We start from the raw sequence: 10,992 nt of genomic DNA, 5'->3' as shown, positions 1-10,992 counted from the left end.
AGTAAAAACCCTGTTTCTTTAAAAAAACAAACAAACAAAAAGCAAAAACAAAACTAAGACTTTAAATCAGTCAGATGTGAATTATGCTACAGGCCTGATAGATTACTAAACGTCATGAGGAATCATCATGAAACGGTACTTACCAGCAATGAGAAAGTTGACAATAGACACCATTCACTATCACAGTCACCATCACCATCACTGTCAGCATCAGCATCAGCATCAGCATCAGTGTGTTTTTTCCTTTTTTTTTTTTTATTTTTTAAAATTTATTTATTATTATATGTAAGTACACTGTAGCTGTCTTCAGACACCCCAGAAGAGAGCATCAGATCTCATTACGGGTGGTTGTGAGCCACCATGTGGTTGCTGGGATTTGAACTCAGGACCTTCGGAAAAGCAGTCAGTGCTCTTACCCACTGAGCCATCTCTCCAGGCCGTGTGTTTTTTCCATGACAAGGTTTCTCTATGTAGCTCTGTCCTGGAACTTACTCTATAGACAAGGCTGGCCTCGAACTCAGAGAAAAGGCATTAGCCACCACATCTGGCTTTCATCATAGTCATCTTGGAGCAGACTTATTTGCTGGCACTAAGCTTCTGACTCTGTGGTGAGGAGATTCGCTGTACACAGTTGCAATGCTGCATGCCTGAGGGAACCCTTTGGAAGTATCAAGTGTTGGCCAGCCCGAGGAATCACTGATGCTCCACACTGAAAAACAAAGCAGCTTTGCAAGAACAAAATGGAGTCTGTGTGTCTCTTCATTCTGCAGTTATGTACCCCGGACAGTCCAAACCTTCTGCAAGGGGCCTGGAGAGGAAAAAGAGACATCTTCAGAGTTGGATCACCAGTGTTATTTGGCCTTACTGAGCTTGCAATTTAGCAAGATATTCAAAACATCTTTGTGAATGATTTTGATGTAAAGAGCATCAAGGAAAAGAGACAGAACAACCACTAGCTAGAGTTAAAACAGAAACAGTTTCTGCTCTGAGATACAAAGAAAGAGTCATCTTTTAACTGGCTACTGTTGCTGCGGGGAACCTAGTAAAGTATGGAGGTGGGGAGGCCCGGGGATTTGTTAAGAGGACTGAGGGAGAACACAGACATACTGTGTGGCTAGAACATAGCTGGGAAAGCACAGACATACTGTGTGGCTAGAACATAGCCAATGAAGAAAGTGCTAAGAGATGATTGGGGAGGTGGGTAAACATCAGAAAATAAACTGGATGTGGTGGGTCACACCCATAATCCCAGCACCCAGTAGAGGCAGAAGGGACAGAGACTCAAGGCCAGCCTTAGCTAATGGGACTTTGACTCAAAACAAAAAAGGGAGAACAAACAAACTAAAAAGCCAGAGAAAAAGGTACTGGCTAGCAGAGGGTTCAGCCTCTACTTTAGGTGACTATGAAACAGCCCTGGTCAGTTTGAGAGCCTGGCAAAAATCTGTCCTAGTAAGTGAAAGAAAGCCTGTGTTACTGTCAGCGAGGTCCTGGTATACACCGTTACATCAGTTAGTTGCAAGCAAGATATTTTCAAATGTCATCACCAATACATGGCTGAGCTGACAAAATGTGGCCACCCCTAAGACCTGGCAAAGACAGGCTGACTCAGAGTGGCCTAGAAAATGATAAGCTTCCCATGTCCCCGAAGGTTTCTGCCAATTCCAGATGGCCTAGCACAGTCAGCAACGATGAGCCATAAGCCACACCCAGCTTGCCACCCAATTGTGCAAATAAAGTTTTATTGGGACAGGGCCACACCCCAACATTTATATGTTGTCTGACTGTGTTCACAGCTACAGTGGCAGATGTGAGTAGTTACAACAGGGCCCACAGAGTGTTCAAAGCCTAAACTATAGTCTTTCCAGCCTGAACCTTTGAGAAACACCACGCTGACACCTGGACTTGAGTTTAAGTTGGTTAAGTCAGGGAAATTTGGGAGATAGAGTTTGGGTGACCTATGATATGAAAACACCCGTGTGAGCTGGGACCCTAACAGGTAACCCTCTGGTCTGTGAATCAGGAGGCTTTCTCTGAAGGAGACTGAGGGAATGCTTGCGTATCTGTGTCTTGGAATGCTGTAGAAGGAAGAGTTTCCCTGATCCTTTCTTACCACAGGCTAGCCTCACACAGGCCAGCATCCACCTTGTGAGGTAGGGGGAGGGGAATATATATATATATATATTCCCAGTCTAAAATTCAATTTTATTCAGCACAAAAAAGTTGAGAAAATGAGCTACAAAAAGTAGAATGAAGGGCAAGCCCAACTGCACAAATAAGTCACAAGTCACAGCTATGGGGGACCATTAGGTATCAAATGTTGAATGTATTTGCTATCATTCAAGAAATAAAATGCTCACACCTGTAACCCCAGGAGGCTAGGACAGGCAAGTCACTGTGCGATTGAGGACAACCTGGACTACAGACTAAGTAAGATATTGACTCAAAAACCACAAACAAACAAACAACAACAAAAACCCAAACAAACAAATAAACAAACAAAAGGCATCAAACAAGAAAGAAGTCACCAAAATGTTTACTAGTACTTTAATGGAACCAAATACCATACCTAAAAGTTCTAAGAAAATTTTTTTCAAGCATATAATTGATGTTATAAACTCAATTAAAGTAGCAGAGATACCAGAAGAGAGCAATAGCAAATTGAAGAACAGATGTGAAGAAATTACACAAAAAGCCAACGGAAAGAAGGAAGCCAAACATACAAGAGTAGAAAGATAGGAAAGAATAAAGGGATAATCATTTAATCAGATACTGGGAGGAAAAGCAATTGAAACAATGAATAAAACTTTCATGAAACAGTTATCTTCAGAACAAAAATAATTTCCATAGACCTGCTGTAAATAAATTACAATGTACAACAGAGAATACTTAATCCCAGAAGAAGAAAAACCAAATAGAATCATGACCGAGTTTTCATCGATCTTGATATGAGAAGCTGGTAGGACAATACTTTGGAAGCTCTGTGGACGAACACACATGCATGCACTGGCACACACACACACAGGCACACACACACACAAACATACACACACACATTGTTTTCAAGGTAAGATGGGTGGGCAGGGCCGGGCAGTGATGGCACACGCCTTTAATCCCAGCACTTGGAAGGCAGAGGCAGGAGGATTTCTTAGTTTGAGGCCAGCCTGGTCTACAGAGTGAGTTCCAGGACAGCCAGAGCTCTATAGAGAAACCCTGTCTCAAAAAAAACCCCAAAATAACAAACAAACAAACAAAGATGGGCGGGCAGACAGATGGCTCAGTGGTTAGGAGCCCCTGCTCTTGCAAAGGACCTGGGTTCGGTTCCCTGCACTTACCTCTAAGGATAGCAGGCATGCATATACTGCACATACATACATGCAGGTAAGACACGTGTCATGGTGATTTAAATGAGAACAACCTCCCTAGGATCATACATCTGAATGTTTGGCTCCCAGTTGTGGAACTGTCTGAGAAGGACTGGGCAGCACACAGCCTTTTTGGAAGAGGTGCATGTGTCCCAGGGAGTGGACTTGGAGGTTTCAGAAGTCTAGTTATCGATTGCTGAGTGTTCTCTCTCCTTTCTCTGTATCTGTCTGTCTCTCAGTTTCTCTCTGTCTCTGTCTATGTATCTCTCCCTCCCTCTCTCCCTGGCTCCCTCCTCTGCTGCCTCGTGGTTGTGAATCAGACACTCTCTCGGCTCCTCTTTTCCAGGACCAGGCCTGCCTGCTTGCTGCTGGGCTCTGCCATGGAGAGCATGGCTTTACCCTCTGAACTATAAACAAGTTCCCAATTAAACGCTTATGTTTGGAAGTTGCTTTGGTCGTGGTGGGTTTGTTTGTTTGTTTGTTTCACAATAGAAAAGTAACTAAGATACCCATAAAATGTCATAAGTAAACACATTTAAACAAAAGGGTAAAGCAAAACAAACAAACAAACAAACAAAAAACAGCACTTGGGAAGCAGAGGGAAGCAATCCCTGTGAGTTCAAAGCCAGCCTGGGCTACAGAGTGACCATTCCCCAGTGCCACAGAGAGAAAACAAAACATTTGTACTGCCAGTCACAAAGCTGGGTACCTGCTCCCAGAACTGCCAGTCCGAGAACTGCCTTCTCCACTCCAGTTTTGGCTAATAGAAGCAGTGTACTTCCCTGGCCTTCAGTTTGGACCAGAGAGACTTGGATCCAGGGTTTTGTTCAAGCCACAAAATAGGCTCCTTTATATTTTAGCTGGAGGTCACTAGGGTCTGCTGTCAGTCCTTATACCACCAAGAAACCTGAAAACGAAGCCATCACAGAGGACGGAAGTTGAAAGTCAAGTGAAGCCCAGGCCTGGCCAGCCCCTGCCAGCCTCCTGGGAATCCCCGGTTAGAGCTGTGCCTTCGGCTTCACCCCCCAGTCCTTTCATGCCCACCCACTGAATGCCTCGTGTTATTTATGGGGGAAGAGATCTATTAGTAGCAAAAAATAAAATAATGCTGACAGAACTTGGCTACCATCCCCTTGTTCCATGGTATAACAGCATGGGAAGTGAATTTATCTAAAACCTTACATCATGCCCAGTCCTGAGTAAACGCTACAAAGTGTCCGCTATTATTGGGTATATTTGCTAATCCCCAAATTCAGACATTCATCCTATTTATAAAAGCTTCGCAAGAATATGAATAGGCGTTCCATTTTCTGCTTGGGCCAGCTTACCACCATGCTGTGTATCGCTGATTGAGGGTTCTGGGCATAAAGCTTCCTCTGTCTGCGATTGTTTGCTTATTTTAGAGTGCTTCCATCTAATTCTTGAAGCTTTTGTAAGGATGTCGAGTCTCTGGCTTTTCTCCAGTGAACCTTCCTTTGCATTTTTTTGTCTCTTGGGCTACTTTGCTCATCCACATCTCATCCTAGGATTAAGCCTATACCTATAATCAAGGTGGTGCCATGTACCAAAGGGACATTGAAGAAGCATGATTGCTTGCGTGTCCTGCGCTCTAATTGAGGAGGTGGACGAAATCGTTGAAGGAAAGGAGACGCCTCCAGAAAGCTCAAATGACTGGAAATTACTCTAAATTTTACTCTTAGAAGGTATGGCCATCTGAAATGCATTCAATCGTTAAATATTCGTGGAATGAGCACTGGTCACCTCGGATGTCCTGACGGGTCTCCTGATGCAGCAGGCAGAGCTCGCTAACAGCACTGGTTTTCTTATGTCCCCAGATCAGGGAATCTAAGCTCCTGTCTTGTATTTTCCCAGTGGCTTTCACTACTCCCTACGGCACAGCAGAGCAATACTCATTCGCCTTAATGTTGTATCAAGAACTTGGGAAACCCACACATGCGTGCGCAACCATGCAACCTCGAAGGTCATTCATGATGAGAAAAGCGTAGCCTGAGGAATGGAGAGCAACAGCTTTAATGCCAGAATCAGACCGTGTTCGCCAGTCCCACCTATGCTCTAACTCGCAGTCCCTCTGTCTCTCCCTTATATCTCAATAAGCACAGTCACCCAGCCACTTAAAGACAGAAGGCTCGGCCCATCCTTGACCTTCTCCCTTCCTGTTTCTCGTGGGCGAGATCTCAAAGGCCTGCTGATTCCAGCTCCGTGAGAAGCTTGGAATCCATTTCTAAAATCTCATTCTGCTCCTCTCCAACTGCGGCCACCTCCTTTCTCCATATCTCTTATGCTGGAGACGCCTGCGGTGCCCTCCTCCTGTTTTCAGCCTGAGCCTTCCTTCCGCTGTCCTGTTGCATGAAGCTCTCTCCCACGTTGGGCTGTTCCTTTCTGCAGGCTCTTCAGATGGACCACCTCTTGTCACACTTCACCCGGGTCTCAGAATGTCTCTCCCATCTACTGTCAGCCCTGCTCACTTGGTCTCCTGACACACTCTGTCTCCTGACACACTTGGTCTCCTGATACACTCGATCTCCTGTCACCACTATCCTCTGGCTTAGCACTTGTTTTATTTTATGAGACAGGGTCTCACTATTTAGCTTTGGCTGTCCTAGACCAGGCTAGCCCAGAACTCAGACATTCACATGCCTTTGCCTCTGTACCAGGATTAAAGGTGTGTGCCACCACGCCATTGTCTGCCATCTTTCTCTCCCATTAGACTGTAAGTTTCTATATAACAAATATAATATAAACAAAAATTATATTCACTCTTTTTACCAGTGTATACCCAGTGCTAGATCTGTGATTGGCAAGTGGGAGGCTGCTTGCTAAATTTGACTTGAGTGAATGCTTTGTTATACCTCTTACCAAGGACTAAACTCCAGTGCTCACAAGTTTTTTGTTGTTTTTTTTAATTGGGCATCCCAGAGTTGCCATGAGCCACAAACACAACAGACTCCCCACATTCATGGCCCCATCGTTCACACCCTGTTCCGAACTTCAACTTAGTTCTTCCGTGAGAACCAGCAGTCACACCAGTTGAAGCAGCTCTTTCTCCCACTTGGGTGCTGGAAAGTCGATTTACTCCAGACCCTCGCGCCGCACACGAGAGGGAGCACCGCAGCAGAGGGCTCCCTAACTCCTCAAAGAAACCCATTGTGTGAGGCAGCCATGAAGGACAAGAAAACTCAGGAAAAGAGATCGTCTCACCAACTTTAAAACCTAGCTCTCAGCTTTACAGTGCTGCGACATGTGTGTGTGTGTGTTTATGAACATCTTTATACAAATGTCTTCATATTAATACCCAATCATTGAGCATATCCATTGTCCTCGCATCCCAGAGAAATTCACGAAGCCATTCACATAGAGGGTTCTGCAGGGGCTTTAGGCTTCTGTGCAGATGAAGTCTACTGTGCTCTGGAGGGAAACACACCCCCGCGTGTGTGTGATGGCAACGGAGGGGTAGATGCCACAGACCTAAGAGCCACTTTACACCTTGCCTTCAGGTTAGTGAGAAGCTGGGACCTGAAGCTTCACTCCTGCTGTAAGATCTGACTGCCTCGGAAGAGGAGATGCTACAAGTCAGGGAAAACATCCCATCAATCATTGCCCTCTGGAGGCAATGAAATCACCTCTTCCACAGATTGTTTCAGGTATAGATAACAATCTAGAATTGGGGGATTTTATAGCAAAAGATATTTAAACACCTCTCGGAGGATATATGGCCATAACAATGAAGCTAACAATAGAACCAATAACATAACAACATTTATTGAACTCTAATTGGCCCTGAGCAATGTTTTACATGCTGACCATGTTAACCTGTTTGTCTAATAGCCCTACTAGAGTGGTAAGAACCACTCCTATTTCCAAGTTACTGGACACCCAGAGGTTAAATAATTTGCACAAAGATGTATTCTTATTGCTTCTGAGGGCTAAGTGATGGTTCAAACACAAGGTTCCACAGACTGCATCCCCCACCCCTTCCCGCTTTGTTTTTACTTGAGACAGATGTAGCCCAGGATGCTTTGGACTCTCAAGCCTTCCTGCTCAAGCTCACCACGCCTGCCAAATTCTTTTAGGGCTAAGCTGAAGAACTAAGCAGATAAAGCTCTCTTTATTCAACAGCATAATTAAACTTTCCATCTGTACTATGTATGTATATGTAACGCGTGTCTATAGAAACACACCCTACGTGTGCCGGTAGTCACAAAGACATAAAATTAGTTTCCGAAATCTCTTAATGAAGAGTTTACATTAATATTTTAATTAATTAATTTGGCAAGGGACTAGAGCACACCCTACTGGCCAGCTAATAGGAAATACAGTGTGTTCTTCAGACACAAGCTTAACCGTGAAAACACGCAGAGAAACTTGAGAAAACTAACTCAATAAACGTCTAGACTCCGTATCTAAGTAAGTCGACGCACAGGCTGCTGGAAAGGTCTTGAATCTGTAAGCTTCTAGAGATGGGCTAGACTTGGGAAAGCAGTGTTTGTTAAGGAAGCCTTGGGTACACAAAAGGTGACTCAATTGAAAACAAATGACATAGTCTGCCTTCCTGGTGAGGAAAAGAAGTCAGGTCCTGTCCCTAAAACACTCCAAACTACAGACTCAAAAATTCTAACACAACTACCGTGCTCAGTCTACTCACAGGCCACATATTACCCCTAAACCCTGTGTGTGTGTGTGTGTGTGTGTGTGTGTGTGGTGTGTTTGGTGCGTGTTATGTGTGAGTGGTATATAGGGCATGCCTGTATGTGGAGTATGTGTATTACGTGTGTGTGCATCGTGTGTGTGTCTGTATGGTGTGTGGCATATGGTGCATGTGTGTGTGTGTAGTGTAGTGTGTTATGTGTGTGTGCACTGTGTGTATGTGGTGCATGTTTGTGTGTGTGTATGTGTGTGTGTGTGTACACGCGTGCATGCACGTGGTACTTTTCACAGAGCAGTTAAGTTCATGGTTCAGTGGAGGCCTCTGCTATTAGGAAGCACTCCTTATGAGCGAGCCTCAGGACTCTGTATTATTATTATCATCTGAGGATTTTATACATGTCTATAATGTACTCTGATCAAGTCCACCCCTGAGCCCCCTTTCAGTTCCTTCCCAGGCATTTCTTACAGTTTTCTAAATTTTCATTTGCTCATTTCTGCGTGAGTACAGGTGGAGGTCAGAAGGCAATGGGAGGACTTAGCCCTCTCCTTCCAGCCTGTGAGTCTCAGAGGCTGAACTCAGGTCATCAGATGGCACCTTTACCAGCTGAGCCATCTGGACTCTGAATCTCAGGTGCTCATGCAGGCTTTAAAATAAGACAGAGTTTGCTGCAGATATGTGTGTGTGCCTACGCATGCCTATGTGTGGTTGTTTCCAACAGTGTGGTACACTAATCAGGTGACAACTAAGAAATGTAAATTTTCCGTGCGTGCGTTTTTATAGCACTCATCTACGGCTAGTGAAAAGTGTGTGATATGCATTCTCTATTGACAGAAACAAAGGCCCTATGATTAATAAGGAAATGCAAAAAGTATTTCTCTTTTAAATATTTGTCTTTAAAGGAAGTAGATAAAAGACAATCAAGAAGAATACAAAAATGTGTGTACTTTTTTATATAGGCTGCCAAGAGCAAAATATAAACATACATTCACTAAGGTTCCATGTGACACATTTATGCTTAGGCAAGACATGCTGGATTTCTTTGAGAGAGCAAGGGGAAAAGTACCCCACGTGAGTCTCAGGCTCCTGAGCCAGAACCCCAACCTTGTTCTTACTCCAAGAGTGGAATGGTGCAAACTGACAAACTGGGTCAGCATGACAAAAACACTAATGCTTTAAGATACTGTGTTCAATTCTGCTTTTAAAGAAACCAGCTAATCAGAATTCTTTGGGAGGAATGGCCTCAAAGCAAAGCAAACTTTGAAAGACTTTAACAAAGTGAAAACTTGGAGCTGGGCTATGGTAGCAAAAACCTTTAACCCCAGCTCTCGGGAGGCAGAGGCAGGTGGATCTCTGAGTTCAAGGCCCGCCTGGTTTACAGAGTGAGTTCCAGGACAGCCAGGGCTACAAAGAGGGACCCTGTCTTGAAAAAGAAAAGGAAGGAAGGAAGGAAGGAAGGAAGGAAGGAAGGAAGGAAGGAAGAAAGGAAGAAAGGAAGAAAGGAAGAAAGAAAGAAAGAAAGAAAGAAAGAAAGAAAGAAAGAAAGAAAGAAAGAAAGAAAGAGGAAATGAACAAAAAGAAAAGAAAAGGAAAGGAAAGAAAAGGAAAGGGGAAAATCTTTCAATTTCTAGACAGAGACAATTTAGAGCAAGATAGGCTGGAGGCACGGAGAGTGTTCTGGCATTTGAACTGTTAAAGGTCAATGAACAGTACTGATCAATCCGCCAGAAGTCTGTCACATGACTGGCTGAGCATTTTCACTTTGAACTCTTCTCAAACTATTCTACAACTTTTTTTGTTTTGTTTTGTTTTTTTTGGCATAACAGCATTATTATACAACAACTGCTAAGTAGCCTGTTGAGTATACGTTTTCCTCCACAGCTGAGAAAGCTTCAGTGTATGAATAATTAGGAGCTAAAGCCAGTGAGGTAGAAGCTCTAATTGCCTTCTCTCAGAAAAACTAGGAAACTAAATGTTTTCTGTTGTAAGTTTAAAGTTGGTCCGAGGAAAAACCCAGATTAATCATGAATTACTCAAGTGACTCTGATTTTTTTTGATGATGATTTACCAAAACATGAGCACATCCTCCAGCTCCCAAGTGCAGGAGGAGGATCTTGTTGGTCTTCTTTCTCTACAGAGGGGCGTGTCCCGCGGTTGCTGTGGTGATTATCACTGTTTTGTGAATAGGGGAATATAAAAGCATGCTAATAAGGCTAGAGCACACATTACAACTGCATTGTGGCAACTGGAAATCAGAGTAACTAGGGCTCTTCTCCGATGAAACTGGACCTCACTGAATCCCCAAATAGTAAATGCTCTACTGTGAGGGCTTGTTCTGAGGGTGATCTTACACACACACACACACACATATACACACAAGCATATACACAGATACACACATGCACATACACACACATACATGCACATACACACAGGCACATACACATTATATACATACATACACATACATGGAGGGGAGGACACACATGCACATACATACATGCACACACACATGGAGGGAGGACACATAGACACACACACGGAGGGGAGGACACACATGCACACACACAAGGAGGGGTGGGGAGGCTATTTGCATAGCATACAGATAAAACAGGAATAGCAAAGGTGAGGGGCAAGAGGATTTTCTGTGACTTTCAAAACCTAGTCAAGCTGGCCGTGTTGACTTCATGCCTGTAAATCTCAATACACTGGAGCCCAAAGGATGACCAAGCTTGAGGTTAACCTGAGCTGTGTAGAATGAGTTGTAGGCCCACTTGGGCTACAGAGTAAAACTGTCTTAAAACCCACCAAAACTTAATCAAGTAAATAATAAATGTTAGTAAATAGTAAATAATAAATAGACAATGTGGCAATGACCAATTTCCATAAGATTAAAATACAACTAAGAGAATGGCCATAAGAAAAGATGGGAGAATTGAACTGCTAGGAGCATGGGTGTGGAAGCAA

This window comes from Mus caroli, unplaced genomic scaffold (genome assembly GCF_978045245.1).
Source record: "Mus caroli unplaced genomic scaffold, Mus_caroli_1 scaffold_6, whole genome shotgun sequence".
In the NCBI taxonomy this organism is placed as follows: domain Eukaryota; kingdom Metazoa; phylum Chordata; class Mammalia; order Rodentia; family Muridae; genus Mus; species Mus caroli.
The sequence above is the reverse complement of the archived record's forward strand: the minus strand, read 5'-3'. Positions refer to the sequence as shown.